Raw genomic sequence first — 16,322 nt, forward strand, 5'->3', positions numbered from 1 at the left:
CTAATTTGTATTAGTTGTTTTATTACTGCTTGTTGAAATGTCAATAAATAGTCTTCTTTTCGTTATAGCCACTTGTTTGGGAGAGTGATTTGCTCACTTAACAATAACATTTCATAGAGCTTAAATATACTGATTAGCTTCTTTACTCTGGTAAGAATTATCAAGATGTAATTCATATTTGGATTATAATTTGAGCTACAATGAAAGAAAACATTAGCTCTAAGAAACTTATAAACATCTGCAAAATGACATTTTATGAAACATTGAACAATGGCCGTGTGTTTAGGGCATGCTGAAGACTACCAGGGAAAATGAGTCTAGTTGTTTTAATCAGTCTATTAAAGGCCTCCATAAGCATTGTGTGATGAGGAGTTTTTACTCTGGCCCTCTGAGAACACACCAGGCAAAGAACCGAGGGAAAAGTGTTCAGGAAATGGAAACATCATGCCTGAAGGCTCTGGGAGAAATGCAATCACTGAATACACAAACATACACCTGGATGGTGCACACTAGAATGGAAGTGAGGCTGGAGGTTAGGGCGTGTCAGGGTGGCTGAGGAAGCAGGCGTGACCTTTCAATTACAAAATCCCAGGACACATGCACGGAACCGTTCTCAACACCCTGCACGTGGACTTCTCCCAAGAACCCCAGCAGGCTTCCCGTGGGATGTTCTAAACCCAACAGCAGCCTGAGTAGTAAGTAGAAAATACAACAGGAGCTCGTAGCTGGTGTTCCCTCTCAGAGTAGCTCACTGTCCCGTGGGGAGCTATTTTTTTCTTGGCTCCACGTTGTTCTGCAGAACACTTTTCTTTTCCAACCTTTAATAAATGTAAAGCTTCACTACATTTGCACTTGTCTTGACCAATTATTTGTCCAGAACAGGAAAAAACCAGAAAATATTTCTAGAAGGAGATTCCAGCACCCAAAAGTCTGGCAGCAGAAGTAAGATTGGTATGCAGAATTGCCCAATATGAGGTTGGAGAAGTGGAGAAAGACCATATTACAACAGCCTTAGAGACCTCATTATGGATCTAGGATTATTGTCAGGACAATAAGAAATCACTGGCAGATTTCAATATAGCTATGATTTCCTTTCAAAAGGACCTCTTAAAGAGACTATAGTATTCAGTGAAATAAATCAGACCCTCATTGATTCTCTTATGTAAAAAACATAAAATATAAATAAAGAGCAAAATAAAACATAACAAGAAATAAGGAGCTTGATCCTTTGCACAAGTGAAGGGGACCGAGAGATGGAGGGAAAAGGGGGAGGGAGCAAAAGCTGAGAAACAGAATTATGATGTCCTGCGTCTACGTACCAACTTCCCAAGAGAAATTGCTGCAGAAAAATCAGTATCAAACCGGATGAAAGACTCTTTGCCTCAGGGAATCTGGAAGGAAACTGTATAGATTTTATGTCCATGGGCTGGGGGACTACAGCAGGGTCAAATCGCCAGGCAGGAGCCAGCTTTGGTCCAGTTTGAATACAGTTTACAAACAGGAAGCACAGGAAGATGGCGGGTTGTTACATGAATTAAGTCACATATTGTCATCAAGTTCACTCCAAATATATTTACTTAACAGGAAGTGCTGCTGTCATATCCTGGAGAGGAGAGGAGAGGAGAGGAGAGGGGCTAAGTGGAGCGGGCAAAGTGAAAAGTGTCCTTGCCTGGGTTACTTCATCCTCAACAAAGTCCTTGAAGCAAGTTGGAACAGCAAATTGGCCCAGTGCACGAGCAGAAGAAAGCAGCTGCACCCCGACAGTCAAGGCTGACTGAAGTTAGCCGGGTGTATGTGACAAGCAGCAGGAGCAGAGCAGAGGCTACCATACGATTTTTAACTTGATATAACATGTCTATAAGTTTGCTATTCTATAACTGTGCCTTTACAATTTATATAACTGTGTCCTTGCATATATATATTGGTATCCCTACAAAGTGTAATCACTAAGTACTATAAACATATACCAATAAAATAAAAATTAAAAAATAAAATAAAAGACCAGTGTGATTACATTATGAAAACACATCAGGAAAGAGTAGATGTAAGGCAGATCTATTACACAGTTGTCAGGAGTCCTGGAGGGATATGGTGCGCGGTGGTTGTGAGGAAACTGAAAAGCATTACACAGATTCAATAAGCATGCAAGAAGTCAGAGGAACGTGGCTTTGTGGGTATTAATCAGCCCCAAATAAACCGAAAGGCTGGGAGCCCAGGGCTATCACCGGAACGTACCTGCAGTGTTCATGCTCCAGCCTGCCCTCACAGCAGAGACTAGTGCCTGCAAAGGACCTATCTACCAGTTTCTAAATCCATGACTGAACCAACCCCTGGGTGCACAGAGGTTGTGCCCCACAACTGCATGTGTATCACTAGCCTGAGAAAGCCACATTTCTGTTAGCACTAACCTTACGTGAAAACGTGCTGAGCTCCAAAGCAATGAGCTTTTCTGGAAAATGGCCTATGTAAATGTTAACTACTCCACTATTCGCTTGTCTTTTGTTTACTATGAAACTCCTAGATTTATAGCTCCTGGAATGCAGTCTCATCATTTCTAAAATAAGATTCAAACCCTTAAAATTATTTTAAATATTTTATTTCTCTTAAAAAAGCAAGATACATTAACATGATTCAGTCGCATTGACCTGATAAAGATCTTCTTACCCATCAGCAGAAATGCAAGATGTAGTTTTAACATTATAACTCACACTGAAACAGTGACTTTCCAATTTAAAGTGTATTTATTATTCAGGTCACTGTGTGTTCCCAGGGCAAAATGAATTAAATCAGCATCAAATGTTCTTACACTTCATTGCCATCTTCATGAAAATGTGGTTCAAAAGCTTCTATTATCTGCTCATTTTTTTTTTTGAATGAGGAATCCAGGACCAAAAACACCTACTAAACGAAGACAGTGGTGCATCCAAACAAGACATGCTAGGGTTGGAAATATGGGCAAAACGTGGTGAGTATCTTTTGAAATACAATAATCATTTGGAAACTCTTCATCAGTGAAGAAGTATTTTCAACCCTAGGGTGTCTCTATTAGTTGAATCAATACTATATATACTCATACCATTAAGTTAACAGATGAAATGTAAACAAAAATTAAGAATTGTATAGCTGCACAGTCCTGTCAATCACACACACTTTCCACTGATGCCTGAGTGTGTTTCCTTGTCCTAGATCCCTGTGACAGGTGCTCAGATACACACTTTGGATGAACAGACACCATTTAGCTTAGCAGGAAAAAGATGCCAGATTTAGGACAAGAAAACTGGCCCCAGCAACACTTCTGAGGTGCAAGCCCTCTCACAAACCAAAGACCTAGAAACAGAGAGAGACAGAAAGCCTGCACACCCAAGAACTATAAACAAACAATACAGGTGGACGTGTCTGTTTCATGAGACATTCGTCACCACTGGCACAGCAGACACCATATTCAGTGAGGAGCCCTCCCCAAAGCACATCAATGAGAGCTGTTTACAGAGTGAGAAGAAATGGGACATAAAAGAGTGACCTCTTGATTTCAAAAGAGATTGAAGATTTCATCCCTTCTTTGCTTGTAGGTGGCCTTTGCTGCAACCTAACCCTAACTGGCTTAGAGGAATTGGAAATAAGGTGGATGACATTACCAGCCACGTATCATTTCATGGCAAAAAAAAAAAAAAGTATGCAAGCATTCTATTATTGTTTCTCAGGATTATTGAAACAAACAGACGTAAAATTTAGAATTAATGTTGGGACAATGGTAGTCTGATGGAAGAAAGAAAATACATAGTAATAAATAAATTTGTAGGCAAAAATCATACCTTCTCTGGATACTAGTATTTAAATAGACCATTCTTGGTTAATGACCATAGAAGCATACGGATCTGAATTTATGCTGTTAAGTTTTCTATTATTGGCAACTGTGGAGTTGAATTAGTATTATTTCCTGTGATTTCTTTTTCTGCTCAATAGGGTAAGTTGGCCTGAAGTTGGACTAGCCTCTAAGAAATGGATATTTCTCTCATGCAAAGTTGCAGAGAAGCAAATTATAACCAGTTTTATATCTGAAAAGAATATAATTATATATCATAGAAAAGTGGGTCCAGGAGCTCTCCCCCGACCCGAAGGACCTTGGCAGGCAGGCAGCAGTCTCAACAACCCCTCCCTGGACTGACAGACCTCAGCAGGCCAGCGAGCGTCTGGGTGAGAACTTCACCCACCTGGCAGACCTTGGCAGGCCAGTGAAAGTCTCGGTGAACCCTCTGCCCACCCAGAGGACCCCCGCAGACCTGCAGGAGCCTCGGCAACTCCTTCCCACCACAAGGGCGAGCTCCGCCTCCACCCAGAGGACCCAAGGCGGGCCTACAAGAGTGCCAGTGAGGCCTCCTCCTACCCGCTGGAACCCACCTGGCCTTCAAGACCCACAGTAACACAGAAGTACCCTGGCTCAGGTCACAGCTGGTCTGGAGGCCTGGAAAGTTCCGAAACAGCAAAAACAAGCTAAGAGCTGGTTCCCATCAGTACCCTGAGGCTAGTTAGCCCAAAAAGAATCCAGAGCTCAGCCCGCTAGCCCAGCAGGAGGACTTCAGAGACTGGTCCCTCCCTCACCCTGTGGGGCCCACAGTAACTCGCTGAAAGCCAGACACACAGTAGGACACTGACTACAATTCACACAGTGGACAGGCCAGACTGGCAAGATTGAGAAGACCAAAATGTGAACCAAAAGCTGGAAAAGACAAAAGGCAAAAGGCCATCTCAGACCTCCAAGCCATCCAGAGCACACACAGGAGACCCCTGCACAGAAGACACTGGAAGACATCACCTGCAACCTCTGCAGCAGAGCAAGGGAGGAAAGGAAACAAGCCATGAGGCTGTGGAGGAAATCACAGCAAAAAATCTCTCAGTTAACAAAGGAAGAACGACTACATCGAGAAATCCACCAACAACAAATGCTGGTAGGACTGTGGGCAAGAAAGAGCCCTGCTCCACTGTTGGTGGGAGCGTAGACTGGTGTGTAAGACCACCATGGAAATCAGTGTGCAGATGCCTCAAAAACTAGCATTTGATCCAGCTATCCCCTTTTAGCTATTTTCCTAGAAGAACTGCAAACATCATACCACAGTGATATATATGTGCACCCATGTTCATAGCAGCACAATTTGTAATCGCCAGAGCTTGGAAACAACCAAAATGCCCATCAACCGCAGAGCGGACGAAAAAGATGAGGCATTTCTATACAATGGAATATTACTCAGCTATAAAAAGGATGATCTTGAGGTGTTTATAGGTAAATGGAGGCAACTGGAGACTATTCTCATAAGTGAAATAAACAAGACTCACATTAGTAAATATCACATTGCCTCTAGTGTAAAAAAATAATAAAAATAAAGAGTGATATCTAAAATGTATAATCGATATTGTAAAAATGAAAGAGAAGGAAAGTACATATATGTGTAAGTGTGTAAGATAGATGATCATTTACTAAGTTTTTGTTGGATCCTTGAACAGAACGGTTTTCACTCTCATTGTTCACTTTTCATGCTTTGGTTTAATAACTTGAACAACAATTTCTAAGAGGACAATATGTAATTTCTCAACTAGTGATTTCTTAGTGCTAATATTTTTTTGGAATTTGGTATTATTTCTACCTTTTTTTCTTTTTCTTTAAATAAAAAGAAAGCCCTCCATACTGCATCCACAAGCCAATATGCAAACAGCTTTAAAATTCTAAAGGCTTCTCGTTACGAAGTTTCCAGCAACCCACTCTGTGACAAAACCTGAACCAAGCAAGTGTGAGGCCACTTACAGTGTTCATTCAACACATTTTATGGAGCAGTCTTGAGTTTCCTGTAGAAATACAAAGACTTTGTTTCATTACAGCATGTTCTTCCAAACATGCTCTCTAAGGGAGGTATCTAAAACACGGAATGCAGATTGTATCCTTTCTGAGGTCTGAGACATCTGTAATTCCAAATCACATCTGGCTTCAAGGGTTTCTGATTATCGATTATGAATCTACATAAACACCTGCTAGAGGAAAAGGAGGACACAATGAGGGGAGATTGGGTAAAACGACATGGCTCCCAGGAGTCTATTTAGGAAACGCTCATCGGAACATGTGTTCCATCAGTAAGAACATTAGATGCGGACTGTGTTGTAGACACTACGTCCCCTTAGTTATAAATTCCGAATTCTCCAGCCACAGCCAGCCGTGGCGTCGGGGTTACTGAGCACTCACCATGCCCGCGATGTGGGCTGATGGAATCAGAACGGTAAGATCACCGTCACTGCTGACGGAGATTTCCTGAGCTCCTCTTTTTATGTTACAATAAAAATGATCATTTGAGATATTCTAATTATAAACAAAGAATAAAATAAAAGAGATAATAGGAAGCAAGGAGATAGATCTCTCTCCTGTGGAGAGGGGACCCAGAGGAGGTGCGAAGCAGGAGGACAAAGGAATGAAAAAGCGATTGAGACGTGCTGTGTCCACGTACAGTCCACACAAGGAACGTGATGACTGCGCCTACACTAATTTTTAAAAAAGTGATCAGCTTAGTTTTTTAATGATTCTTAATTGTTTAATTTTCATAGAAAAAATTGTCTAAAGTGTAAAAAGAAACCGAAGGCAAATAAGGCCTGCTGAGACATTCTCAAACATAGCTGCACATCAGAATCCCTGGGAAGCCTTTGGATTGTTTTATTTCTATATAAGGAATGAAAAGGCCTGAGATCCAGGAAAGCCCAAACAGGGGTGATGAGTCCCCTTCACTGGTCTTGTTTTAATCACATGTGCAAACCACAAAACAGAGTTTCATTTCTGGAAAAAAAACACTATCAGTTTCTCTTTCACACTGATTGTCTGCAACCATAAATTATAAAGCATCTTCCAGGCACCAGTGTCATCTTCTGCGTTCCTGAGACCTGAAGACACTCGTGTTTGTGTACCACTAAAGATCTGGAAAGCACCGTTATGCATCAGAAGGTTTTAGTGAGTGTCCGTCATGTGTGTCGAATGAAATTTAGCAGAATCAGTGTCTTGAGCAGGAAGCCAAGATCTTTTCTCTGTTTGCTGCCAGGATACAAAATAAATTTCACACTCCTTGTATGAATGACTAAGTAACTTTCTCTTCTTCTGAATCACCTCCGTATGACCAAAAGTGCTGTAAGTTAGTCTTTATCTGCCGCTGATCAAACAAAGTTCATACTCACGTTGTCCAATCAAGTATAATTTCCAAGTTATCTTTGATTTCCAAGTTTACCTTCTTCATTTGGATTTTTCTTTATTTCTTTTTTCTTTTCTTTCTGGCCCCCGCCCCTTTTGGACTTTCTCTTCCGGTCTCCTCCGTTCGAGTTCACTGTTACTATTCTCAGGACACCGCTCTTTTTTTATAGCACCTGGTCACTACTTTTAATTAAATGCTTATTTGTGCTTATTTATTTAATACCTATTTTTTTAAATTGGTACTGGGGATCGAACTCAGGACCGCAGGCTTGCAAGGCAGGCGCTTGTGCTGCTGAGCTAAATCCCCAGCCCCAATACCTATTTATCTGCTACATGATAAACCACCTATGGTCAGGATTATTGTTCAGTTGTTTTTGTTTGTGTGTCTGTTTGTTTTATGATTTGTTTTTGCGGTGGGTCTCCTTGGGAGACACGAGGCTTTGCTTTTTTTATTACTACTTATCCAGTCAGGGCCAAATGCTGACACTTGTTAGGTGGTAAATAAATAGCTATTTGCTCATATATTAAATATTCCAGAGATTCTAGTAGGCTGGGACCATGGATTTTTTCATCAGAAGACCACTGAAGACTTTATGAAAAAAATAGTAAAAACAGAGATGGCTGAAAAACAAAAATCAGAGGACTGAAGAAGATCTGGGGGTCCAGGAAGAAGAGATGTAGTCTATTCACCTTTGTGCGGCAGGACTTGAAAATACATGGTAAAGACAAAAGTGTGTGGCTCTGACCAGTGAGTCCCGCCTGTCACGCCCGTGTGTTTCTGAGCGACACGTATCCTCTTTGTATATGATTCAGAGTCAGTATCTTGGAGGCACTTTATTTGCTATAGTAAATGCTTAATTGTACCTTATGTCATTGGCATTTATGTCAGTGAAACTCTCTTACAGATACTAAATTTTATAAGTAATCATTCAATAAGCTTTCTGTAATCAACTTTTCACTAAGTATTTCTAATTTTTCTGGGGTCCATTCACTTCCCCTGTGATGACCTAAGAATGGATTTTAGGTAACAAATTGACTATGTTCTCCCAGAGTGCATTTTTCTTAAGAGTTTGAAAGCATTTGCGTACATCAATCTAAGTTACCATGTAGTGAATCCGAAGCCACAGTACACAGGACATGATGAGTAGCCTCTGCCAACGCTAATGGTAAGAAATGTCAAGCATTCTCAAACTCCTTGCATTTTTCCAGCAAGTAAAACAAATTCTTCCACACATTCAGTGAGTCAGTCAGACAACACGTGTGTGAGCTCCAACCATGAGTCACATTTGGTAATGAAATGACGCATAGTACACTGTGTCTATTTCCACAGAGCTTATAGTCCACGTGCAGCGCTGACAGGCATGTACAAATGCCAGAAGAAGATGGTGGCGGCTGAGGTAACACGGGTGTCAGAATGACTGACTTCCTGACGTGAGCTCTGTCTTTAAGGAGGTCTGGAATAGGGTGACAGAGAGAAAGGATGGCCCAGGCACGACGTGAGACCAATGCCTCTCCATTTCTGTAACATAACACCTGAGATAATTATCTTACAGGGGAAAAGTTTATTGTGACTTGCCATTTTGGGAATTTCAGTCCATGCTCATCTTGGTCCGGGTTCTTTTGTCTGTGACCTATCGCATCCCATCAGGCAGTGTGTCGTAGAGAGAAGCCGTTCACTTCTTGGTCAGGACACAAAGGACAGAAGATAAGACCTAGGTCCCACTGTCCCTTTCAAGGGCACACTCACATATGACCAGTAGGGTTATTAGGCTTCACCTCTTCAAGTTTCTTTACCTTATGATGGTTCCAAAATGGGCACAAGCTTTGGGGTCCATGCGTGATCCAAACGGTACGACTGACTCAGAGGCATGTCACACCACGGCACCTTGGCTGTGCCAGTTATGAGGCACTTGTAGGCCACTAGGTATGGAAGGAGCTTAGGACGAAAGGCGATTTGAGAGGTAAGCAGGTGTCAAGTCATAGGGATCTTGGACAGTATGCTGAAGTCTAGATTATGTTCTCTTGCAGCATTTTAAATGGAAGATACAAACTCGGGTGTCTCTTAGTGAAATGCACGTAAGTGTATCAGGGCAAGACAAACTGCATGAAGGCGGGCGATGCTGCTGATGTCTCATGAAGAATGGAAACAAATGTTCTCTAGTTCCTAGAATTTAGCCGTCTCCCTCTCCTCGCCCCATCTCCCTGGCTGGAGCCCTGGCTGATGGTGTTCTCAGAGGGCTTTCTCATGAGTCACCGTGTGAAGTTCATTTGCATCAATAACAAACATAAGACTAAGAATGGAGCTTCCCCCCCAGGAAGGTCCATAAAGACCTATTTTTCTAACAAAGATTTAGCAGTGAGGATCAACTACGTCTGAAGGCAATACGATAAAATAAAGGGTGATAAACTAATCAAGCTCTATGGTTTAGAGCTTGTGGTTTGATTCACATGCATAATTAAACAGCTTAGAAATTTCTCTAGAAATATTGCCTTCTCTGTTCTAGAGTTTCCCCATCTCTTGGTTGGGTCAGTTCCAGTGATATACAAATGTAGCCTGATCTTTATCATTTATTAAAATGCTCTTTTTGAACACTGCATTCTCTTCATTGTGCAAAACTTCTTGAAAGATTTCCCTACTTGCCGTCTCTAAATTTCCTCCCCAGTTTCGTTACCACACTATAATCACGCTTTCATCACATCTCGTCCTCACACTGCTTTTCCAAGGTCGTTGATGGGCTCCGCATTATGAAATTCGGGGGTCACTTTTCAGTTCTCATGTGACTTAACGTATTGGCAGTATTTGATACAGTTGATCGCATTCAGTTTTGGAAATACCTCTCCGTCTGGAGTTTGTTATGACACGTGAGCTGTCTGCATTGCTAGTTTATCTATTCTTTTCTCCATGGTCTGTCCCGTAAAACTCCTCAGTTCCCACACAAACTCTCTCTGAGGACAGGTTGCATTTAAGTACTATGTATGTTGGTATCTGCCAGATCTACATGTCCAGAAATCCTGGTTCATTTCTGCAACCATCTACACACCAACACCTTGAGGTTGCTCAAAAGATGTCTCAAAATTAAAATGCCCTAAATTGATCTCTGCGCCACCTACCACTCAGGTTTGGATAACTGGCAATTTTCCCTTTCAGTCAATAGTGTCTGTATTTCCACTTGCTCAAGTCAAGAATTTCACGTCTAATTTCCACAAAGTTGGAATTCTTTTCTTTACTTAAATGTAAAGGACACCATAGCAAAATGTTGTAGATCCCTTTGAGGAGGGACATGATGCCACAGTGCCATGAATCCTCCACCCACCCTTCCCCAAGTGGAACGTGTCTGATTACGAGGATGACTGTGCTCTACGGAATGAAAAACTTTTCTGAACTACTGAAAATTGGCTCTAAGTGGACGATCATTCCTGGGAATCCAAAATGTCAGTGTGGCCAATGGGGACTTACAGAAGTCAGGTGATAAGCAGAATTTTGGCCCAAGTCTCACAGTGCATCCAGAATCCTACCCTGTGATTATCTTCCTAGTGCCTTAATTGGTTTGACAGGCTCAACAGCAAGCATAGTCTTCACTAAAAGGGTGGTCAAGGTTATGAACTCTAACAGCTAAGTGGCCTGACTTCAAATCTTAGGTACAACACTAGTTGTATGATCTTGGAAGATGAATTTTCTCTGCCCCAGCTTCCTAATCCATTTGGTTGCATTTCGTCACTGCTGTGCATGAGTGTGTGTGTGTGTGTATGTGTGTGTGTGTGTGTGTGTGTGTATGTGTGTGTATTTTAACTTCTCATAGTCCCACAATGAACTAGAAGGGCTGTTAGTCTCTTTTGGAGCCTGGATATAAGCCTGGAAGATCAAGTAAACAAGATTTCAAAACAAAGTAAAAATACAAAGGAATTGACATTACAACACAGTTTTTAGGAGTTTGGAGGACAGATGCTGAGAGTGAAACAATAATATGACTTCCACAGGAGGGAAAGACAGATGTAGAAATGCATTAACTAAGGAAATAAAAGGTGAAACGTTCCCTGGCTTGAAGAAAGACTCAGTTCTGCAAATTTAAAGTGCTCCTTGAGTCCTTGAATTTCAGACAGGATTTAGTGAGGAAATTTTAAAAAGTAAAATAAACACTTTGACATATCCTGGCAAAGTTCTTAAATTCAAGTCTAAAAATATTTTCAGGCTGCCAGACATAACTACATTACATACTAGAACCAACACAAATTAGACTGACGCACGAGACAGAAGATGACCAAAGAACGTAAAACACTCAGGCCTCCAGCCTCAGTGCCCCGCCCACTGAGAGAGCCGAGTTCACCTCTGGGGGTGAAAGACAGGCGCGTGTGCAAGCATATTCATTAACACTTCGGAGAGGGTTCTAAGACAATAAAACACAAGTCAGAAGAGTACCCAGTATTACAGAGGTGGGAGAAAACACCTAGGTGGGGGTGTGTCTCTCTGTCTGTCTCTCTGTGTCTCTCCCCCACACACCGTATACTCAGGCATGTGCACATGTACATGTGCCTATATATATGGAAAATCAGAAAATAAATATTTATACACAAAGAAGGAACATCATGCAGAGGAAACCTACAAGCTTCTGAAACTCACAAAACTGTGGAGAGGATGGAGTACATAGAGGAGGAAGTAAAACTTTCTTAAGGCTTTATATAAATTAGTATAAAGAAGCAAAAACATTATAAAAGTGGATGAGGGCAGTGAGGACTAAAACACTGTAGTGGAGGCCACGGCTGGCACCTTTTCGCACATTACATAGTGGCAGAGAAGTAAGTGGTGCCCCAGGTGTGAACAGGGTGGGAGAGTGACCCCAGAAAAGCCAGGCAGGAGGGTAAGATCCTTACATTTAATAAGGAAAGGGGAGGATTAGTGCGGCCAACATTAAGAGAAGACTAACAGTGAAAACAACAGGACATGCATGAGACAGGATGGAAGAAACCAAGTCACAGGCCCAGACACTCCGTGACAGGTGGAAGGACTGGATTCGTCTGAACACAAGGGCTTTCAACTGGACTTAAAAATCAGACGCTCCTATTTTCAAAACACACTTAAAGTGCTTTTTAATGTTGGGGGAAGTAAATAAACACGTCAGGAAAACGTTTGTTTTCAAGCAGGGAAAGCGGCAGGTGAGGAAAGCAGCCACCACTGTCTTTATCAGCCGACTTTGCAGTTTTTGAGGCCAAGAGCATTAAGCAAGACAAAGAAAGAGATAAAACACGAAGGCATTAGTTATGAAGCAGGTCTAACACTCACAGAGTTGCAGTCCCAAATATTTCAAAAGCTTGATGCACGAAGCAAAACCTACTAGAAATCTTTTCTCAAGACACGGGCCTTGATTGGATCGTGAGCTATGAAATAGTCACTCACAGTTTTTGTATTTTATTTATCCCTGTGTTCGCTGTGGATGGCCAGGTTTATTCTTGGCTACAGACTCTCAGGTGCAACGAGTCTTTGGAGAAGAGCACTGTTAGGTGTAGTTCTAGTTTAAAAGACTGCAGCCTGGTCTGGTCTTGACAGTTGCTGATCTCCTGGGCGCACGACACGCACGGCATCTGTGAGCTCAGGTGAGTCCATCAAGAGGATCTCAGGCCCACTGAGGCAGGCAGGCAGGGAAACACCTGGAGACCTCACTATTGGCTTTCAGACACTGCTTGCACAATGCCAGGGATGGCTGTTCCAAAGTGGACCACACAGAGGCTTCTGGTTCTGGAGGAGCGGGCTTCCGACTCTCGGCCTGCGATGCGCCTACCCAACACTGTATCTTCTGGGGTAAGGAGCGCTGCAGCCCTGAAGAGGAGCTGGATTATCTCTCTGTACCCTCTTCGGGCCCCTCCCCAGAGTCAGCTCCAGGACTTGGCAAACATGCCTTTCTTCAGTTTCAGCATGTTTTCAATATGGATTATAACCCTGTCCTGGGCTACATTTTTAAGGTAAATTTTCCAAGATTTCTCTAAGATCTGAGAATGAATCAAAACCCTAGGACCGTTATTCAGCTTCAGAGCATTACACCTGCAGGAGTGGTCAGCAGTCATCTGCAGGCAGCTCTGACCCCTGACAGGGAGAGGCAAACAGTGAGATAAGAGCAGCAGGGTGAGTCTGGAAAGACATTAAATCTATTTCAACTAAAGGTTATTCATTCTCTCTCTGTGTGTCTCTATCTCTGTCTCTGCATCTGTCTGTCTGTCTGCCTGCCTCTCTCTTTCACAAGGATAGAGAGATAGCTCAGTACAAAGTTCCCATGGTCAATCTCTGAAAGAGATTAGGGGGAGAGACAGAGAGAGAGAGAGAGAGAGAGAGAGAGAGAGAGACATAGAGAGACAGACAGACACAGAGAGACAGACAGACAGACAGAGACAGACTGAGAGAGAGACAGAGAGAGAGAAAGAGAGACAGAGAGAGACAGTGAGAGACACAGAGAGAGAGAGAGAGAGAGAGAGGCTCATTAGCTGCTAAGTTGCTCAGGCAGAACTTGTCATCCTCGTGTCTCAGCTTCGCAGAGTGCTGGGGTCACAGGAGAACACGGCTGCCCTTGACTGTGAACGTCAGCCTTTATGTAACGACCTTCCTCCTTTTAGCTTTAAAGAGGCGTTACTTTTATAAGAGTAGATAGTAGCGGTTTCTTTCTTTTAACATTCTTGCTGGAGTAAATAAAAAGTTGACAGCTCTCTGGCTCTCAGGCAGTAGTGTGGATGATCACGTGACGCCTGCTCTTTGAACTCCAGCGTGAGGCTTCCTTTCTGCAGCTCTAAGTGCTAGCCATATTAAAGGGTGAAATGCAGGATTTCTGCAGTCATCTGTCTCTCTTTCTTAACATTCCTTGGCCAGCAGTCAAAATGGTCTCATTACGCAAGGAGCTAGATTTGCTGTGAAGCCACATGGGGCTGCACTGTGCAGAGTCCCACCCTGGGAACCGGACAGACGGGCTGCCTTGCAAAGTGCTGCTCTGCCTGAGGCTTTCTGACCCCTTTCTGGCCCCATAGCAGTCTGTTCCCACAGTGCCAAAGGCTAGAATAAGCCCCAAATCTTTACCCCTCACATACACACTGGGAAAACTCATTGTAATCCTCTGTAATTCTGAAGGAAAGGTTCTCAGATATACATATTAGGAGTCATCACATGTATGACAAATTTGACCTGAATCTGTCTTCAAAATTCAAAAGGGAAAACAAATTGCCAAATATAATTTTACCAGTACCAAAATAAAGATAGACAGGTTTTATTGTCATCCTCCAAAAATCTAAAATGATGTCTAATGTTACCTCTTATCACTTAGCAATTAAAATTTGAGAGAGTTTACTTTAAACCAAAATTGGGTTTGGAATTTTGGCTCATTTGAAGTGGCCTAGTTAAGATCAGCAATTTATTGTACTTCATTCAGTCATGCGAAGCACCACAGGGTAGAGAACTTGGGTCTGTCTGATAGCAAACACTGGAATTGCAATCTTGACTGAAAATTGTCTGCCAGTTGTATTAAAGCCTTTTAACTTGTGCAAGCTCAGCCCATCATTTATAAAACAGGTATTGTAAGACCAATAGTAGGCAGTTGTGACACATTATAAAGTTTTTAAAAATGCTAATTTTTTAAAAAAATCTAAGAAGACCTCAAACTTTAATCTCAAATTAACTAATGATGTCTTTTTTCTGCCTTTAATATTTTTTTAATTGAGAGGGAATCAGTAAGGCAGTTTACTGCTCGAGTTTGTAAGAGTTACACAAATGATTCTAGACTGAAAGGGTCTTTCCTCCAAATTTTTGCCTGCTCCGAATGCCAATATCCAACATGTCAAACAAGAGCCCCAACGGGTCTCAGCTCCAATTTTACACTGTTGCTTTAACCAAACTGTGTCCTGGGGCTGGTGCTTCCGTGCTGAGTCATGGCTGACTCAGAGATTTATAAATATCACTACTTGAATCACTTGGAGTTTTCTTTAGTGGTTCCCTATCTCCTTCTCAAAGTTTCAATTAAGCTTGACCCTGGGAAGGGAGTGATATCTGACAAGTTCACTTCCCACATTCGTGAGGCGGCTAAGACGATGACGTGCATGATGCATTTATAAGAAAGAACATTCTAAAAATAAGTTTAATGTATTCACACTCAGCTCACTGATTCAAACAACTGATGTAACTGGAAGACAGCAAGCTACACATCAGTTTTCTCTAACAGCTTACTAAATGTCAGAAAGAAATGAAAATGTTCTAAATAAGGATACCACTCTAATTCCTTACAAGGTAAATGCAAGTGCATAATTTTACCATAAAATGCTTTAAAAAGATGATATAAATAGATAACATTCAAAATCTAAATCTCACTTGGTAGGAATAGTTTAAAGATAACACTTAGGAAGACAGCTAAGGTGCCATGTTGAAAACTGCTGAAATGTAGCTGCTAGTACATAAAATAATTTTAGCAGAGAATTACTTAAAGAATAGGGACAAGAAATTGTAAATCAATGCACAAGTATTCAACAATATTAGAGCCAACTCATCAACTATAGTAACAAAAATACACAGCAGCAATAACAACCCAAAGATTCTTCATGTTTGCTTTTGTATAATAATTTGCAGGAGATTTATCTTTCCAATTATTTTTGAAACCTGTTAGCTTTTTGAGGGTACTTACGCCTGATAGATAGATGCAGATAGATATCCAGCAGTACCCTGGAAGGCACAGAGAAGCCAGGGAGATGACATTTTTCCAGGAATAATCTACAAAATAAATTGTGTCTCTAAGAGAGCATGATCACCTCAGGAACACTGACTGAGTCACATGATTTATGGCTCCAGGTGGCTGCAAGCACTCCCGCCACTTCTGTCAGGCACACACCCCATCCCTCCGGAGCTGCTGTGGTTACCAGGTTCAGGACAACATGGCTGACCAAATGAGCATTTTCAGATTGGGGGTGAGTCCGGAGGAAACTTATCTGAATCCATCAAAGGCTGGATGAGCTTAATCTTATGCTGAAAACAATATAAAAAACGAATTTGCAAAGACGTCTTATGGAAATCAGAGTGTTCCTGATTCTTAGGAATGAAAGAAAATGCAAAAGTTTTAATTTATACCTATTTTCTCTAGCCTTTTAC

The 16,322-nt window shown here is 41.8% G+C and overlaps 2 long non-coding RNA genes across 2 annotated transcripts in view; one reads left to right on the forward strand and one right to left on the reverse strand.

The window, feature by feature from the left end:
- The window catches only part of LOC134477517 (uncharacterized), a 14,162-nt gene extending 12,216 nt beyond the window's left edge, over positions 1-1,946 (forward strand). Inside the window, exon 3 of the long non-coding RNA XR_010049541.1 lies at positions 1,585-1,946. This is a non-coding gene — a long non-coding RNA (uncharacterized LOC134477517). The remainder of the gene's footprint in view (positions 1-1,584) is intronic.
- LOC134477518 (uncharacterized) overlaps positions 1-16,066 on the reverse strand; it is a 27,433-nt gene extending 11,367 nt beyond the window's left edge. The window contains exon 1 of the long non-coding RNA XR_010049542.1: positions 15,862-16,066. This is a non-coding gene — a long non-coding RNA (uncharacterized LOC134477518). The remainder of the gene's footprint in view (positions 1-15,861) is intronic.
- Positions 16,067-16,322: the final 256 nt, after the last annotated feature.

This window comes from Cavia porcellus, unplaced genomic scaffold (assembly GCF_034190915.1).
Source record: "Cavia porcellus strain 051 isolate PalLab524CR breed Dunkin Hartley unplaced genomic scaffold, mCavPor4.1 scaffold_9, whole genome shotgun sequence".
Taxonomy (NCBI): domain Eukaryota; kingdom Metazoa; phylum Chordata; class Mammalia; order Rodentia; family Caviidae; genus Cavia; species Cavia porcellus.